The sequence below is a fragment of the Aplysia californica genome, unplaced genomic scaffold, assembly GCF_000002075.1.
Source record: "Aplysia californica isolate F4 #8 unplaced genomic scaffold, AplCal3.0 scaffold00452, whole genome shotgun sequence".
Classification (NCBI taxonomy): domain Eukaryota; kingdom Metazoa; phylum Mollusca; class Gastropoda; order Aplysiida; family Aplysiidae; genus Aplysia; species Aplysia californica.
In genome coordinates, this window is record NW_004797722.1 from 315,831 (window position 1) to 334,670 (window position 18,840).

The 18,840-nt window shown below is 37.2% G+C and overlaps 1 non-coding gene across 1 annotated transcript in view; it reads left to right on the top strand.

Moving 5' to 3' along the window:
• The window catches only part of LOC101857814, an 18,477-nt gene extending 2,870 nt beyond the window's left edge, over positions 1–15,607 (top strand). The window contains exons 2-4 of the transcript XR_004858929.1: positions 4,715–4,750; positions 11,761–11,796; positions 14,397–15,607. This is a non-coding gene — a transcript (uncharacterized LOC101857814). The remainder of the gene's footprint in view (positions 1–4,714; positions 4,751–11,760; positions 11,797–14,396) is intronic.
• Positions 15,608–18,840: the final 3,233 nt, after the last annotated feature.

Here is an 18,840-nt window from a genome sequence, read left to right on the forward strand (position 1 = left end):
CTCCCTCCCTCCCTCCCTCTCCCTCTCTCTCTCTCACACACACACACTCACACACACACTACCGGGTCTGGGCGCTGAAACTTTCCGAAATCACAAAAGAATTACCCTACCGGGTCTGTATACTTCGTGACTTTGTTCCCGGTTACCAGGTCTGTATACACTTCGTTCCCACTTTTCCAATTTTTTTTCAGGATTTTGAACTTTTTCAAAGGGTATATGTATTTTGTGTCAATGGAAAGGTCTTTTAAAGAGGAATTGGTAAGATTGTACTTTACCGGACCACCGGTAGCCGCCGGTCGGAACTACTTTCACTAGGCACCCGTGGTGCCTAGTGGCAGTGGTCTGCTATTCTTCCTTTCCGAGCTCCCCTACTCATTTTCCAATGTCCTCCCCCTTCGACTGCCGACTACCGACTGACGTCTGGTGGATTTCACGGTAAGGGTGGGAGAGACAACACAGGGTTTATTTTTTAAATAAAATTCCCCTGTTGTACTGTTTTGTGTTCAATTTGTGTTGTTTTGATTTTTATGGGCCCAATGAACACGTGAATAAAAACAAGTGTTGACTTTGTAAACTTTGTTTGATATTTTGCGTAACAATGTTACGGACGTTAGGATTTAGATTTCTAAGCGTTTCCCGATGTTTGCGAGTCTGGCAATTTTCGTTTTAAAAAATGGCATATTATGCTAGATTTTCTCAAAAAATGGCTAGAACACCCTAGAAGTATGTTTTTCTAATGTGATAGTATGTTTTTCTAATGATTAATGTGATATTATATATATAGTTCACTCAGCCAAAAGGTGTCCGCTGAAGTCCGCACATTGGTTCAGATGACGCTACAGTCTCTGTTTTGAAGCTCTCTTTCGTTTCACCGGAAGAGGAATAGGAATAGCATAGATATATATATATATATACAGTTTGTTAGTTTCACTTTTACTTTTAATAAATATTTTCACACAAGTAGGGTAACTCTGTTCGCAAAGTCTGCACTTTTTCGAAGAGGGCGCCACCGAATATTGAGGACACTTTTACTTTTTTAATTGGCTTAATTATAGAGGAGTGAACTATATTGTTTTACACGATTTTTGTCTTGGCCAAGATATAAATCAATAAAGTGATGCGGTCCAGCTGAGCGATTATCAAGGCCGTGAGCATACTTCTATCTAAATCTAAGGGCTGTACGCATACGGGAGGGAGGGCCGTACGCATAGCTATGAGAATATGCGTATGGGAGGACCGTACGCATAACCACAGGCAAAAAAAAACAACCCTGCGTTGTCTCTCACACCCTTACTGTGAAATCGGCCCAGTCAGATTATAAACACATTTTTTTTTCGTGTTCTAGCCGTTTTTAAAAAAGAAAATGTAGCATAATATGCCATTTCAAAGGGAAATTGTCAGACTCGCGAACATTGGGAAACGCACAAAGTCGAAATCCTTACGTCCGTGATGCTGTTACCCAAAATATCAAGCAAAATAAACAAAGTCAACACTTGTTTTTATTCTTGTGTTTATTGGGCTCATAAACAAACAAAACAACATTGAACATCAAACAGTACAACTTGAGAATTATATAAAAAAAACAACCCCGTTTTGTCTCTTCCACCCTTACCATGAAATCCGCCATATCAATAATTTGTAACCTCAAAATGACCAAAGTCGATGCGTAAACCACCTGGTTTAAAGGAATAAATTAACGATGATAAAATTCATCGTAAAGCCCATTCATTTCTTATTCCCGCCTTGTGTACATTGACCTCTTGACTGTTTATAATGCGGTACCAAGGAGACAGTGTGTTGGTTAGCCTACTTGTTTCGTCGGCCACTACCGTTGCAAAATATCAGAAGTTTTGCTTCACTCGGTAAAGACAAAATAATACTTCCATAAATATGTGGCGTATTCAAAGGAAACACCCGAAAGACACTCTTGTTAAACAGGCTGTGTTATAACTTATTTGATAAACTTGTGTAAAATCAGCATCTTCATTCTTTTGACTGTTAGCCGCCATGTGAAGACCAACACTACCTAGTGTGTAAATTTACTACTCAGTTAGACTGGTTGATCATAATTTTTTTAAAATGGAGGATGAGAAACTAATTGAAGAGATCTCTGCCTAAGACCCTGGTGCTCGGGAGCAAGGAAAATGCGGGATCTTAAGCAAACGAGATCTTACTCTACGCACAAAGGGGAGTACGGTGACCCATGTTAACGCCCACAACCGGTTAAATGATTTCCCTTCATTCTAAAATGAACTGACGTTACCTCTGGCCCTGGGTGGGTTTATGCCATACGGCGAGCAAAGAGTGGTCAATCTTGATGACCAGTCACAGTGGCACGAGGCTTGCCATTTTCACTTATTATGCCATCATGACTCTCAAGATCTACGCTTATCCAGTTGCTCCTCCCATTTATCTGTCCAAAATGTATAGCTTTCCATCTCTGACTGAGTTCTCCAATTTTTTGTCATTACGCGCTATTACCGTTACGTTGTGACCACACCAATTAAAATTGTGTCTTGCAAATTTGGAGAGACAGCTTCTGTAATGGTCAGGGAAGAGTTCACAGTTCGAAAGATCCCATGTGCAGCGAACTTGTATGCAGGATGTTGCCTCAATCTTACTTTCAGAGCTAGATTTTAGGGGTTGATTTTTGTGTAGTAAAAATTTGTATTTTTTCTAATTTTAAAAACAGCAAAGTCGTAAGCAGAGACTAATACGGTATTCATCAACTGACAACAGTTCATGCTGTGGTTCTTCACATTGTCAAGGATGGCGGATGACAAGAATTAATTTAAATTTGAAACAAAGGTTCTACTTTTTATGCATGGGCAGCCATGAAGAAGATTTTAGTTGAATTGAGATCCCTGGGGAAAAGTCCAGGAGTAATATTATATCCGAGACTAAGCATTGCTCCAGTTCACTGCCTTTGCTGGAGTCACCTACATGCAAAGCACTTGTTGTTGCAATCTTTACACCAAAGTTTGACAGTAGGAACATAAAGGGGTTAATCATTAGAATCAGATGCCACCATGGTGAAACAAAACCAGTCATTAAAAAAAAAAATATTCGCTTTTGCTGGGCAGCATGTAGTATAGTGTATAGGGAGGTAATGTCACTTAAAAAATAGGGTGTCATTTATTTTTTTCTTTTTCTCGAACCCTGCTTTTTAGGGCGGATTCTGAAGAAAACTCCTGTTTTTAGTCATGGAGGGGTTGGTGGGTCAGTTAATGCACTGATTTATCCACCGTGGACATGTATTAATAATCCAAACAGCGAGCCAAGCTTAGTATAAGTGTGGACATACTCAGAGCCTTTATCATATGTCTTACTTGAAGCATCAGTCTGTTTATTATTATGTTAGCCTGTTCTTTGATGGTTTCAGCAAATAAAAGTGTAGAATGAAGTGTAGGTGGTTGTTGGGCGCCACTGGTAAGTCCTTCTTTCTCCTTTCCCTCTATTGTTTCTGTCGTCTTCCTTTTTCCCTGTCCCGAGTGGCCGTTAATGTGTCGATGTGCCTCTTTATACTCAAGCAAAAAGATTATTTAAAAATATAAAAAAAGTGATGGCGTGGTAGAGAAGTTTGTATGCTCTGTATTTACTTGGTCATTTAGAGTGTGTCACGAACAACAAATGGGTGAAGCTAAATAAACCATGATTGGAGATTCAAGTTAATGTGTAGTGTAATTTTAGGAAATATATTCTACATTGAGTTAGTTCTAAATTTTCTTTTACTTGAAAGTACCATTATAGCTGTTCACTTTCATCTGACCACGTTAAAAAAATTCTTGCTCGTTGGGCAATTCACCTATGCCCAGGAAACTGCATGGCACTTCTGCAGGCCAGTGACCAAACAAAAATATTCTTAAAAGAAATCTTGACCCAGTATTAAAAAACCTTTTCTCTTTGGGCCCCATATTAAAAACCACTCTTTGGATAACACAGGGTCACTAAAATAAATGACTTAGAGTAGCCTTGCCTACAAATTGCTCATTTTGAGACATCGACACTGCCCCGCCCCCACCTTTCAGTGTAAGCTTGTAGATTTCCTCCCCCGGCTGTTTAGATGTCTCCATGTGCTCCATGTGAGTCTCGAAAAATACTCACCCCGTCTGTTGACTCGTGTTTCTTAGGCGAACGTTAAAGAGTCATGTTGAGGAAAATATGTCAACCTTTAAATGTTTTAGGTGTATGCTGTAAATCGCCTATTATTTTTTGCCCACTTCTGGCTTACATCTGAGAAAACGTGTCGGAGCCTTAGTTTGCAGTGACTTTTATGAATGAGCTTTTAGTTTTGTTGGTCGCTTAACTTTTAGACCCGCATGTTAAGACTCAAAAAGATTAAACAGAGCAATTTGTTTTATCCCATTTAGCTGTGGTCAGACGAAAGTGAACGAGCTATACGTAATGTTTCATTCTTTAAACTGTTTTGACTTTGAAGCTTTCATCTTCTTTATTTTTGACAGTGTGAATTAGCTTTGGATGTAGAAAAATGTTTTGCAATGGATACAAATTTATGGAATCCAGCGTTGATAGTTGATTGATGATAGAAGAATATTTTTGGATTAAAGTCGAACAATAGTTTTAAATGGTTTAATGTTTTATGTCTTATCACATGAAGTTTGGCAGCAGTGGAAGTGGCCCACTTGCCATGTGTTTTATGTTGCTTTTGGGAAAGAAGGCACTCGTATGTTGATTTTAGTTCTCCATTTTCCAGCAGATTTGTTAGACGTCAGCTGAAAGAAGGCTGAAGGTAAGTGTTTTTCTGTTTTGACTCATTTGTTTCTGGCTGCTTTTATAGTTTGTTGTCATTTAGTTTTTTTGAGTCATGTTATTATGTTGTGTTTGTCATGGCTTTTTAACCTGGTGATTGTTTTTAATCAAGCCTGCAATTTTAAGTGGACATTTGTATCTAGTGTTGTGACCTATATTTTTCCTTGTTGGTTTTTTAAAAAAATTTCTTTTCTTCTTTAATATTTTTTATCTCTTCAATTTATGTTTTTTGTGTTTTTCCCTTTTGTTTGTTGCCTTTTTAGTGTGGCATGCACATGTCAAAATGAGTTTGACTCTTTTTATGTAATTTTAATACACTACTCATTTAACTTTTGAGAAAGACACCAATTTTCAGTTTGGATCACATGCAACAAAATTCAGGGATGGACAATAATTAAATCATGTGCCAGTGCCTGTTTTTAGCCAAATTTCATGGATTATGTCTATTGGGGTTGCTGGATAAGTTAGAATTTGTTAAATTTTAAGGAAGGGGGATGGGGTTCTTGATGTTTCTCAGCTGAAGTTCTGAAAAATTCAAAACAGTTAATCATATGTTTTTTATGATATTTTTCTGGTAGTGAGGATAAAGTCATCTTTAATAAAATGCATTAAGTTTAAGAGCTATAGCTTTTAACTTTTCATTCACACCTGTAGTGCAAGGTCCCTGAATTTTGTAGTTTAGCAATATTAAGACTTTTTTGATTATATTCATTATTTTAAAAGCCAACAGCATTTTTCATTTTAAGTAAAGTCAATTCTTTTTTTTTAGTATGCTTTTCATTTTGTTGTTGCATCAAATTTTCCTCACTCTCGTTTGAAGCTTTCACATTTGTCTCTTCAAAGTACGCTTCAGTGTTATGCCTGTGCCCTCATCATAGGTCTTTTTAGGCTTGTTCTTCAGGGAGAAAAAAGATATAAGCCACAGGTTGAAAATAGAATAACTAATATTTCCTCCTTGCTATCTACCCCAGCATGCCAGCCTACAGTAACATGCGTGAGGCTGAAGCTACGCACAAGGCTAAGGCGGAACTCCAGAGCTTGCAAATTCAGGCACGCACAAGGAGAATGAGAACTTCTGAGACTATAAAGGATCTTGTTAATTATGTCAACAGTCATTACCATTCCGACAAACTGATCTTTCCAGACAAAGATAACCCTTTTAAACCCAAGAAACCGTGCACCATATTGTAAAAAGGGGTGGTGCTGTGTTACCTGTTTTGCTGCTGGGGTTTTACATTACTTGAGTTCGTTTCATGTTGAAAAAGTACACCATGTGATTATACCAAAAAACCCCAAAACCAAACTAATAATCAGTGATGTGCGTATAGTTGTTTTTTTTCTTGTTTCTATTTTCTTACCGTTTAACTTCTTTTTCTTTCTGTGTAACATTTTGATTGATTCTTCAATTTTACTTTACACACTTGTTTCTCAGATTTGTTATTATTAAGACAGGGATGTGTTAAGTCAGATCTGTTGTGTGATCATTGCAACTAAGCTAGCAAGTTGTCTCCATGTTCTCTTTACTGGGACACGGTGCACAAATTATTGCCTACTGAATTTGAACGTTTGAATGAATTGCTTAATGGTCCTGGCCATGGTATCCATGTGCATATATTGTTCTCTTGATTTATCTACAAAACTCAAAAGTCCCAAAAATGCAGATGGAAGTGTTAAATTTGCACACACACCTGATCTTAAAATTTCCTGCAAGGATGGTGTCTTACTTCAACACTGTCACTTGCTGGGAGGATGTCTTGAGCTATGTTTCCTTATTGCTTTTACTAGTGTGAATCTCTGTGTGGCTAATGTTATACATAAATAAAGGAGCGACATTGCCTTTAAATTGCTAGGTGTTCATAACTTCCTACATGTTCCCCGAAGCGGGCTGTCAACCACAGAGAGAATAGAATGTGTTGTAGGTTTGGCATAGCAGTCGATCTGGGATTTAGTATGTCTTTATAACTCCACGCATAGTAATTTGTATTGTTTGTGCAAATGAGTACATATATTATTTTTGTTTGGTTTACTTGTGTTTTTAATTGTTGGAAATTGAAGCCATTGTCTGCCTAGTTCTATCATATGAAAAGTGCGCGCTCCAACACATTAATTTTAATTTCTGTTCTCTACGATTGTTGCATTGCTACAGAATTTACCTTGAAGCTAGGTGTTATGTTATTTCATGAATACTTTATCATCCCTTCATGGATTTTAGGTTGAGTTTATCCCTCCACATTTTTATTGAGTTAAAAAAAAAATTTTTCATAAGAGATTATTGACCTAATGAAAAAGTTCTATGACTGATTTTGAAGCTCATTAAGGGGGGAAAAAGGTAAAATATGTTTGTGATGAAATATCATCGTTACTCTTTTTGATTGGAAAAAGAAATTCTCTGCACCAGGAGGAAAAAGAGTAGTTTCATGTAACGTTTGTACTTCGTGATATCTTATTTGATCATTTTGATTAAATATATTAGCATTCATCTTGAGAGATAACAGCTGTAGGCAGGAAAATAAAAGTATCCAAAGCTTTTGTCTGCACCTGATTGTGAATGAACATGCATGTGAACTGGAGTTTGTGTTGACATATTTGCACATTCCTGTTATTTTTTCCACATTTGTTGAATGCATGTTTCTACTTTCCAGTTTTTTCTCTTATCTGTGATTGTTTTGGTTGAGTGTTGAATTCATTGCCTATTAACTTATAGGGTTGCTCAAATTTTGACTTTTTGGTTTCTGTCACAACTTTTTCCTTTTTTGTCTCTGAGGCCACATTAGTGACACGTTTGAAAGTGCAAAAGAAGTGGACAATTTCTTATCCATGTGGAATATACCACTACTGCAATTGTTTGTCAGGTGCAATGTCATTGCTAAAACGTCCTCTTAGAAAGAACAATATTAGTAGATCGACTTTGCTGTAAATAAATGGACTGGGTTGTGAATGCCTGTTTTTTTTCTTCTGCTTCCCTAGTATTTTTTTTACCTTTTTGTCCCTTAGTGTCTGAGGAGGCAATTAATGAAGATTTTAACACTAACATTGTCCACTTTCTTGTTGCAGGCTTGAGTTTGTAATTTTGGAAATAATAATTGTTTGTTTATTTTATCCTCTGTATCTTTTTGTTTTCTTTGATATTTTAGTCTTTTTAATGCATGTGTGTAGCTTCCATTATTCATTTTTTATTGTGTGCAATCCTGCTGCTCTTACTATATGTGTGCCAGTGTTTGGTGTTTAGTTTGGCCAACAATACATAACGTCTTACGCTGTGTAGATAGTTATTTCGAAGTATGTCTCCTGTCTGTGCCTTCACTGATTTAAAAATTTTAAAAAATGTACTCAGATGTATATATGTACATGTATAAGTGTAAGATTTTACATTTACTGAAAATGAAAAAGTTGTGAGAAACGTGGATAAATCTTTCCTGTTTTTTTTTTTTTTTTTGGGGGGGGGGGGGTTGGTCTATTAACCTGTCTTTTATCTGAAGGAAGTGCTGTGAATTGTTATTTGTCCTTTATGCATCTATTAATATTACCTACTACTGTTGACCAGCTTGCATTGTAAAGATTTTGGAAAGTAAGCTTGTTCCTTTGGTCAAGTGCATTCGAACCTGCCCACAACAGTCCCCCAAGATCATAGAGAAAAGTGACAGGTAGTTGGTGTGAGTTAATTGGTCACTGATTACACCTATGAAAATGAATTCTCATGTGTAAACCTCCAACAGTACATTTACATCTAGGTTAAAGCAAAGTATTCCCAGCATTATAAATAGTTTGTAATGAACAGTAAAAACTTGTACCTGATTGTCTTTGTCTTTGATGACATCCACTCATAGATCATGAATCTGACTTCAGGTCATAATTTTGTCTTCGTTCCTTGAAACCGGCAGGAATTTAAAATCACTCTTAGACTGTCCTTTGCTTGTTGATTATTATAGTATAGATTTAACTTAATCCATGCCTTTGGCTCCATTTGCAAGACCTAGCATTGTATTTTTCAAAGCTCAGAAGGGGTGTAAGATTAAATGGTGTACCATATAGTATAGTATAGTGTTATATTTCTCAAACTGTATGATGCATGTTTCTTTGAAGGATTAAAACTTGTTTTAACTTTCAAGTTTTGTCGTTATTTGATATTTTATATCTGCATGTGTGGGCGCCCCAAACATCCTTCCATTTGCTGTGTTGTATCTGCAGACTTCATACCATACTCATTGTGTTGTATAATAACTACGCTATGAATAGTAGTAGAACTGAAATGAAGAACTCGATGTGTTGTACAATAATTTCACTATGAATAGTGTTAGGACTGAAATGAGAAGACATGTTATGCTTGGAGCATATTTGAGTCTGTTATTACTTATTAACCACAGATATGTGGACAATGTTGTAAGTTTGAGAGAGCTTCAAGGATGGGGATTTTATGGTAGTAATGAACCTAGTCTTGTCGAAGAATGAAAGGTACAAAATAGTTAGATGGAGTTGCAGCAGGAACAGGAGGGGTATGTGACAAAGAGTGAGGGGTGTGGGGAAAAAAAGGCTGTACATTTGTTGCTAACATCAATATGTCATACCAGATTTGCTGGTTGCCCCGGTTACATCAATTCCACTACCCCATTGCATCAGGATTTATTGATTTTGCTGCTGCTGTGACATTTTACCAACTGTTATCTCTTTGTGAAGTAAAGGTTAAGTGTTGACAACTTTTGTATTCTTTGGTGCGCTGATGTGGAACCAGGTTGTGTGGGACTGTTACAATGATTTGGTAGCTTTCTATTTTCGAGGTGGGGGGGGGGTATTTTCAGCTTCTATTTTACTCTCTAAAGTATGTATGTATATTGCAAATTAACTCACCTTGTGATTGGATGAGGGCCTCATCTAATGGGTGTCTGATATATTGGGATCCCCTGATAAAGAACAAAGGGCAATTTTGTGTTCTTTTTCGATAGAGACTCCAGATTTCTGTAAAATCACTAGGCTTATGATTGTGACAGAACTTTTACAATTCTGTCTCTTTTATACTGAAAATGATTTTAGTACTTTCAGAAAGAATACTTTTACGATATGTAGAGCCTGTTCTCATGCCCTGAGTGTCTGAACTTCATCACTATGCAAATGCTGCATTGAGTATTCACCTGCTTGTTGCTTTTCTCCCTGCCTTGTCCAAATTCAGATTTAGGTTCCATGTTAACAGACCGAATCTTACATATAATTTTTTTTAGAAGAACAAGTTAAATACAAGTAGCTACATTATATGTATTCTACCAAGAAATAATGTTGGAAAACTACATGCATACAGTAGTAACATCTTTAATGTTCTGAAAGACGTGCCTGGTGGATTAGTCTGATAAAAAAGTTATAGTGCCTGAAAAAGAATTGTATTCTTCGGAGAGGTATTGTTTAAGCTATATCAGATGGGGGATAAGTATGCTTTACAATCAGTAATATGGAATTTAATCTACACAGAGATGGTTAGAAAAGACAAAATCGTGTGGCTTAAAATTTTATGAAAGATTTTTTCGACTTTGTAGAGTATGCTTTTTAATTTAAATTTCCATGACAATAAATGTGTTGTCGGTGAAAAGTTGATCAGCTCTTGTTTTGCTAATAATGAGCAAGATTTGAGTTTGTGTACTTTGTTTGGTCTTGTTTCAACCGTAAACCTTGGGGTTCCCCCCCCCCCCCAGTTTTAAAATTGAAAAGCATAATTTCTTTGTCCTGGCTTTGAATGGCGTGCTGTGGGAAAAAATCACTATATTATGTGAAGTGTATAGGGCTGAATTTCAGAGGATCTTGACTTGCTGTACACTGTACTATACCTTTACGAAATATTTTATAGAACACTGGTGGTTGATTGGTACAGCTTATTTCCACCCATTTTCAATTCTTTTGCTGTTTCGACTGTTGGAATTTCCCTGTGTGTTCATTTTCTTATTTGGAGGCTGTGGTGTTTATAATTGGTTTGCTTCTTTTTTTGGTATGATATTTACTGTATTTCTGACTGGGTCAATAGCAGTACTATTGTTCCCTTACACTGAACTCACCCAGCTCCTCTTTGCCTCAACTTTTCTTTTTGCAAGTGATTTGTGGAGGGAGGTCGGGAGGTGTCTATGACCCAAGAGGAAAACAACTAATTTCTGCCCGACGCTCTTATGACCTCATGTAGTTGCGAGCTCTGTAATACTTTTACTAAACAACCAACCAAACAAATTGATGAACATGCCCAGTCAATGTGGGAAAATGTTGAAAATCTAGTAAAATCACCCTTTACATTGAGCTGGATTCAGAACTGATAAAAGTGGTACAGGCCTTTCTTTCTCCCTATCTGCATTTGTCTTGTCAACCTGCTTTATTTGCTCTTCCTTGGGCTGCATACCTGGTTCTGAACTTTTTAGGTTCCTTGGAAGAATAGTGGTTCAAAATATTGGTTCTTCAGAATGGGGAATGTGATCCCTTAAGATAATCAGGCATGAATGCTTCATGAAGAAAGGCTTCATCATCAGCAGCCTTTACACAGAACAAATTTCTTCTTCTTTTTTGGCCTAAAGTGTGCTGAGTATATATTTCGTTCAATGGCAGAAACAAAAGTGGAAACGGTCTTTTTTAATGCATGAGTTGGTTTAATGATTTAAGCAGTGAGTGCTTCTGGACCTAAGTGTGGACAAAATTCTTAAAATCTTATTGTAAAAAATCTCTGTAATCAATTAGATCTACCACTTTTTTCAGGGTTTTCCCCCCCTTGTTTTAAAAGAATACAGACTAATTTATAATGATTGTAAGTTTGGTTGAACAAAGCAATGGGCATCAGTTAAAAGCAAAAAAATGGGCATTTGTTGACGTAAAGCCAAAAACTATTTTGGAGTTTTAACAGTGCTTTTAGTGTAACAATGTCCTTCTATCAGAGGTCAAAGAGTTAAAGTGTGCGTTCTATTTTTTTGTGTTTATAATTTTATAAATTTACAAATGTGCTTAATCCTTTTACAACTATTTTGTCTTCAGCTGAAGAATTCAAAGCAGTGATCAACGTGAACTGATGTAAGTAAACATGAATCCATTCTTGATTTGACTGAAAATTACTGGTGTTAATGGTATATTTTCATTTGTTTGGGTGTTCAGTGTGAGGAAGTACATTGCTTTAATTATATATTACAGCCTTGTAGAGGGTCATATATATACATAGGATTGATCTTTTTGGTGGGAAACATGCAGTCTTAATTTGTTTATTTTCTTGATTTAGAAAATATGATAATGGAGGGCAGAGGGGTGTGTGAAAGAGGTTGGACTATGTCCAACTGTTCACCAAATGCCGGGACTGCAGTTTGTGTGGTGGAAAGTTATGCAAACTTCTGGGCATAAGTTTTTACTATTGAAGATACTTGTTACTTGTTTAGCATGTTGCTGTAACACTGGTTAGTTATACTTTGGCTTTCAAACTGTCAAAGCTGTGTTTCTGTTATTTTATATACTGGTAGGACTGTGGGTTTCAGCTTTGTGAAGGACTGCTTTTTAAATACCTATTTCCTGTTCTATGTTGTCTTTAGATTTTTTGTCAGACTTAATTAAGACATTGCTAGTTTTATCAGTTGGCATGGAGAAGGGGTGTGGTGGGTGTGCTGTGATGTTGTCTGCTCTTTCTTTCATTCAAACATCTGTTGTCCTCATCTCTCCTCTAAAAATATGTTACTCTCAAGTAGCACCTAATCTTTGGCACTTGTTTATTATGACCTATTTGTGGTGCAAGTGCCATAAGACTTATGAAAACTAAAGGGTGTGGTGGGTTAACAATGTCTTATCAATTGTAGGAGGAGACTCTACTTTGCTCATTTTATCACTTGTTCTTAAGAGTTTGTTGCAGCTTTCTCAGAGTTGTTTGGTAAACAATGTGAACTGGCAAGCATAGACTTTGTTCAGATAAGGCTCCTGTTGTCTTAACGAGATAAAGCTCCAAGTAGACTTACTATTTTCCGTCGTCCGAGTACACTTGCTATTACTATTATTTACAAGGTACACGTAGCCTACCACTGTAATGCATTTTATAGTACAAACGAGATTAGGAAGATTTTTCAGGCTTGTTACTAAGAATGCTTATCATGAGCATTGTGTCAACCATGTAGGATAAATCATATGACTACTAGGATAAATTTATAGCATGAACATGGTGAACACGCACTGTGGTCTGTGTCAGGATGAAGTTAATGCAGATATATTATTATGAATAGCAGTGTTATTAGTTATACAGTTAGTGGAACTCAGATTCAACGAAAGGAGATGGATTTCCCGTTTTTTTCTCCTTTAAAATCAATTAAAATAACCCGGGTTCAACGAACACTATAATCAGCAAGTTTGGTTTCAACGAGGTCGCTTCAGGGTGAACAACCCTCACAGGCGTGGTTTTGCTCATTTTTCTCCCACAACGAACTTTATCTATTCCAGCAAACCATCCATTGCCCCTGCATCGTGAACCATTATGCACTTAACCGATTGCATGCGACCAATCAGCGGCCTTCTTTCATACTAACACATGCGTTGTTGGCACGCGCACATCTACTCTTGCGTGTGTCGGGGTCGGATGGGGGGCCTGCTCACGTGTGACTGAGCATGCCAAAGGGGCACCATCGGTCCGGGCGTGGAAAGTCGCAGATACAAAAGCGCCACGGTCTTTTTTCCCCTGTGCAACTGATCATTATTACAATGATAAGCTAGTCTTGACCTAGATCTACATAGTGAATTGTGCGCTGGTCTATGGAATCAGAAGTTGCCGTATGCTAAGCTCTACACAGCAACACAATTTTTACTTTTTGGCAAATGATTGAGATGACACAGGCGTGCATTTGAACGTGTTGGCCTTTTTTTTTTTGCACAGCTCATAACATGCCGGCATTTCAGGCACCACTTGTTATTTCTCTTTATACATTACTTGCTCAGTGCCTGTAATTATCTACACAAAACTTCGTGTTTGCTATAAAGAACACTCGGATTCAACAAGATTTTAGGTCAGGCCCGGCGACGTCGTTGAATCCGAGTTCTACTGTAATGGGTTGTAAGGTCTTGTGCTTAGAAAAAAGTTTAAGACACACACACACACACAAGAGACTTTATAAAAAAGAGGACTCGCAAACTTTTCTTTCAGCGCTCAAGAACTTATGCACTTTTGTACTACATACTACATGTTAAATGTACAGTGATCCTGAGTATTTTTCTTTTCTTTTCTTCAGTTGTTCTTCTCTGTCTTTTTCTTGTGTGGACGGTTGAGTTTGAGGGTGCCACTACTAATAGGTCATTGCTCTTTTTTCTTTCTTTCTGTTGACTCTATCGGCCTTTGTTGCTTTTTTCCTAGCACCAAATGACCATTATAAAATTGTGTTAATGCATTTCTCTTTGTTACGTTAAAGGAATAAACATTTCTTTTTTTCATTATCTAAATAACCATTATTGTATCAATATTATTATTAATATTATGATTCCCTTTACTCAGCCATCTTGTATAGGCCCTCAGACATCATCAGGTTTTGGGGATGCCACCCGAACTCATCATGTGCTGTATTCTTTTATGCTGTTGACCCATAATGTACTGTTTTGTCTGTTTAATGTATGCCGTCAGCTCTGATCATGTGCTATTTTGTGTATGCCTTCAGACATCATCATGAACAAGTTCCAGGAAGGTCTCCAGCAGCAACGTCGACTCATTGAGCAGCTGAGGTGCGAGGCCCAGATCACCCGATTCCGTGTGTCCCAGTGCATTGATGACCTCCAGAAGTACTGTGATACCCATATTGAGGAGGACTATCTGATCCGGGGCTTTAGCAAGCCCAGCGAGAACCCCTTCAAGGAAAAGGGCAGCTGCGCGATATTGTAGGAGCAGCCAGTATTTATATTGCCTTTCTCACCTTCGCCAATAACTTTTTGTACACCCAACACACTTGTAATTTTTTTTCATCGTAACTGAGAAGGTTGAATTTTGCTCTTGATTTTGGCATATGTATAGATGGCAAAATTAAAAAGATGATCTGCTCTTTGACTCTACACTCATTGTTTGCCTTTGTCAAAGTTCAGAATCTCAACTCAATTCCCCCCCCCCTCTGACAACTATAAAAATGACAACTATAAAATAGGAAGCCTTGAAAAAGAAAATTCATGTTGATGTCAACTGTGAAAAGTTGTGTGTAGTCTTTGTAGTTGAACAATTGTGGACAGTGTGTAGTCTTATGATCTTCATTCATAAATACATTTAAAAGAAAATGAAACTGAATTAGACTCCTTCATTCAGCATCTTCTTGTGCTGTACTCCTCATGAAGTTTCGGTTCGTTTTCATGACCGACACACAATGAGGATGCGACACATTAATAGAGAACCAAGATCAAATACATGGCTGTAACGAGCCTGAAAACTTTCATTTTTGCCTGTATGTATGTGTTGTTCGATGTTGTACTTGTATGTTAACTCCATGTTTGATCTAATTTCTGATTTTGGCAATGGAAGGAAAGGTCGAAAGAACCCCTTGGGTATAGTGTGTGCATTTAGTCCCCCCACCACCACTTTCAGTTGGTTTGCGTGGAATAGTGGTATGTTGCATTTGGCTATCTTATCTGCTCATGCCATGGATGTAGAAATAGTGAATTGTGAATTTGGTCCATAGATTTTCTAAAACTACAATCATCAAACAAAAATATGAAGTAAATGGTGGATTTGGGAATAATTAATGTGTCATCATTTTCTATGAATTTTAGTCGTAAATTTTTAGATTGTAAGATTCAAAGATTTGGTTTTGTTCTTGTTATGAGTTCTTGTCAATGTTTGTATGACTGAGCACATTAAATGTGGAAAATAAAATCTCAGAAAACAAAAGTTTCATTTGTGGAAATTTCTGCTTTTTGTGTGAAGCTTGTTTAGTATCATATGAGGTTGTTTAGTGTCGGATGAGGTATACCTCAGATGGAGAGCCAAAAGTCAAAGGACTCCTGTGACACCTGCATGAACCTGGTGATCTACATTTATTTAGATCAACCATTTTTAATAATGGCCGTCACACAAGTAAATTATTCTGTTTCAGTTAAACTTTGAAATGAAAGGATATGTCCTTCTCCCCTGAAAAGATATGTAGATTTTTAAGTTCGTGCATGGTGTCACTAAAAAACAATTGTTGTTTCCTCTTGTTCATACACGCAAAAAAATCCGCTTGGTCTTACGATAACGTTCCAATTCCAAAACTAGATTTCAAAAAGACCACTGTACAATATTTGTACCAGGCAGGGATTGCTCTAGCCTAGTGTGTTTCTTCCCAATATGTTTATAATTATTATTGTTAACATCTTTTTTAATTTTTTAATGGTATTAGGCTACAGTGAACATCTCAAAGACTAAGACATTACAAAAGGAGAAAGAATAGGTAATACCCTTGTATGAACAGAGTCTTTACTTAACCCTCTCCGTGCATCGTGTTTTACTACTGTATACATACGACGTGGGGAACTCTGTGCCATCACTTTCCAAAGAGGAAATTTACTTGTTAATCCGATCCGTACGCTTTGCATAGCATTAGCAGTGCGTCAAAATGATTTTTTTAGAAATACTGAAAGTTTCAAAGAGATCTTTGTACTAGAAGTATTCTAAAATGTGAAGAATACAACCCCGGGAGTACAAAATGACCCCAGGGCGTACAGACAGGGTTAAGGGAATAACTGTGGACTCTTTAAAACAGCTCCTCTGATAAATATCCCCGAGTGGTGCATATTTTTGCTTCCTGCTAAACATCCAGCTGCATGTCGAGTACCTCACAATCAGCTGAGTGTTGCTATTTATAGAGGTACCAGTATAATGGTGGTGGTTGTCAGGGAGAGTGATGTCACCTCTTTCTCCCTATTGGTTTGTCGAATGCCCAGCACCACTTCAAGATCCTGTTAAGTGGACACTTGTACTCACAACAGCTGAACCAGAACAGTAAATGTTGTCTATAGGAACGCTAGTTGAGCTGTGTCTACCTGAAGGATGTATTTGCCATGTTTTACATTTTAGAGCGGTGATTGGGCAAGGTGGAAGCAAAACATTGAATGAAAACATTGATACTAACTGACACGTGTGCATGTGTTAATTATATGAAAGTAAGCAGAATGGTAGTAGAACATTTTTCACACCCTCATCAGCACTATTTAGGTCATTGACTTGAGGAGGCCTGCTGCTTTGGCGCAGCATCAGGAATACCCTAGCCTGGGCTATATTGTACGATATTATCATCTCAGTCTTAGCTGAAAGATGATTAAGTTGAAATTTGTCCTCTCTTGGGGGGAAAAGAACATACATGTTGAAGAACTTACTCGATATGCTACAGATGTCAATATAATGGATTGCTTCGCACATAGTTGATTCAGTTCTGATTTTTTGCTCGTCTTGGCTTGTCCTACAATTTGTAGTGAAATCAATGAAAAGATCAGGAAAGGTATTTTGTATTCATAATATAATACCACACAGCCGTAGATTGGAGAAGGCACAAAGGGGCACATCATCAAAACTGGTGTCTGTTGCTTGCATAGTGCTGCAACAATGAGCGTACATAATCGATGTCCACATAATATTGATCAGTATAATTACTACAATCATGAAAATTAGACTTTGCTTTTTAGTGAAAACTGACAAAGGGGCTTAAGAATAAAGCTGATACTTGTTGCAAACACAGCATTGCAACAGAATGCATACTCATGTAATGTCCCCGTCGCATTATTGTTCTAACATATGCGAGTGCAAGCATGAGTTTTTGGCCTTGAAATGAAGGATTATGGGATATATAATTTCTGCTATAATTCATTGGATGCGAGGTCCATTGTGTGAACATCATAGACTCATAGAGGATAGGACGTGACGTTTAAAATATTTATTACCAACTTGACCAAAATTAAGTTAGTTTTAGTGTTTTATGGCACTTGCAACACAATAAGGTCATGTAAGTGCCGAAGATTAGAGGTGTTGCATGAGAATAACAAACACAAAAAAGAAGGAGGAGAGATAAGTCCGATAGATGCTTGATAGGAAAGAAGAAGCGAACAGCCCACCAAAATTAAGTTAATCTAATTAAATTTTAAGATTTTACTCAATTAGCCTACATACATGTGTTAAGAAACAAGTTAGAAATTTATAAAAGGATCATTTCATTTTCAGTAATGAATGGTTTATTTCATACAATCAGCATACACCCTTGTTTGTCAAAATTCAAAATCTTGACAGCAAAACAGTAGGCAATCCAGAAAACAAGCCTAGCACTCGGCAATAACTTGAACTGGTACACACATGATGAATTCTGAATATTACCTGATGGCACTTATGGCTTATGGCTTGTTTCCTTCTGTCATGAGATGGACAATACACTTACACAGCCCAGCATGACACAACAGAGTGACAAAAGATAGCCCACTTTCTATCTAAAAAGAGTCAAGCATAGACCCAAAAAAAGTGACATTTTTTTTTTCTCCAATTATCTGAGATCTCAATTTTGACCAAATCACACTCATAACTTGTTAAGTGCACAGCTGGATGAGCAACTCACTTCCAGGACCTGGACATGTGACCGAGGAGAGAACCACAGGTGACAGAGTCAATTTGACAATGTCAGGTTGATAGGCTAAGACTAATGCTAAGACTAAGAAGAGGACTTCATACTTCACACTTACTTTCGAATAATCTTGGTGAATGACAGTGAATGTTGTTTAAGTACTTGAAGATGATATCGCGAGGACGCAGAAAAAACCAAAAAACAACCTTAGTGACTCGGTTCTAAAGATGATTAGGTTACAATCTTTTTATCGTGTGGTCATAATGTCATTACTGTGCAAACTTTTTAGAAAATCACTTTTTAGCAGAATTCACTTCAAATCTACAAACAACATGTCTATCTAAGGGCTTTTTGTCAGTTTCTACACACCCAAAATGACATGCAGTGGAGTCTAAGGAAAAAAATATTTTGCTTTTTAATGAAACTTGAGTTAATTTTAATTTCAACAGAATATGCAGTAAAATAGTTGAGGAGAGAGAGAGGGAGAGGGAGAAGGAGAGAGAGAGAGAGGGAGAAGGAGAGAGAGAGAGAGGGAGAG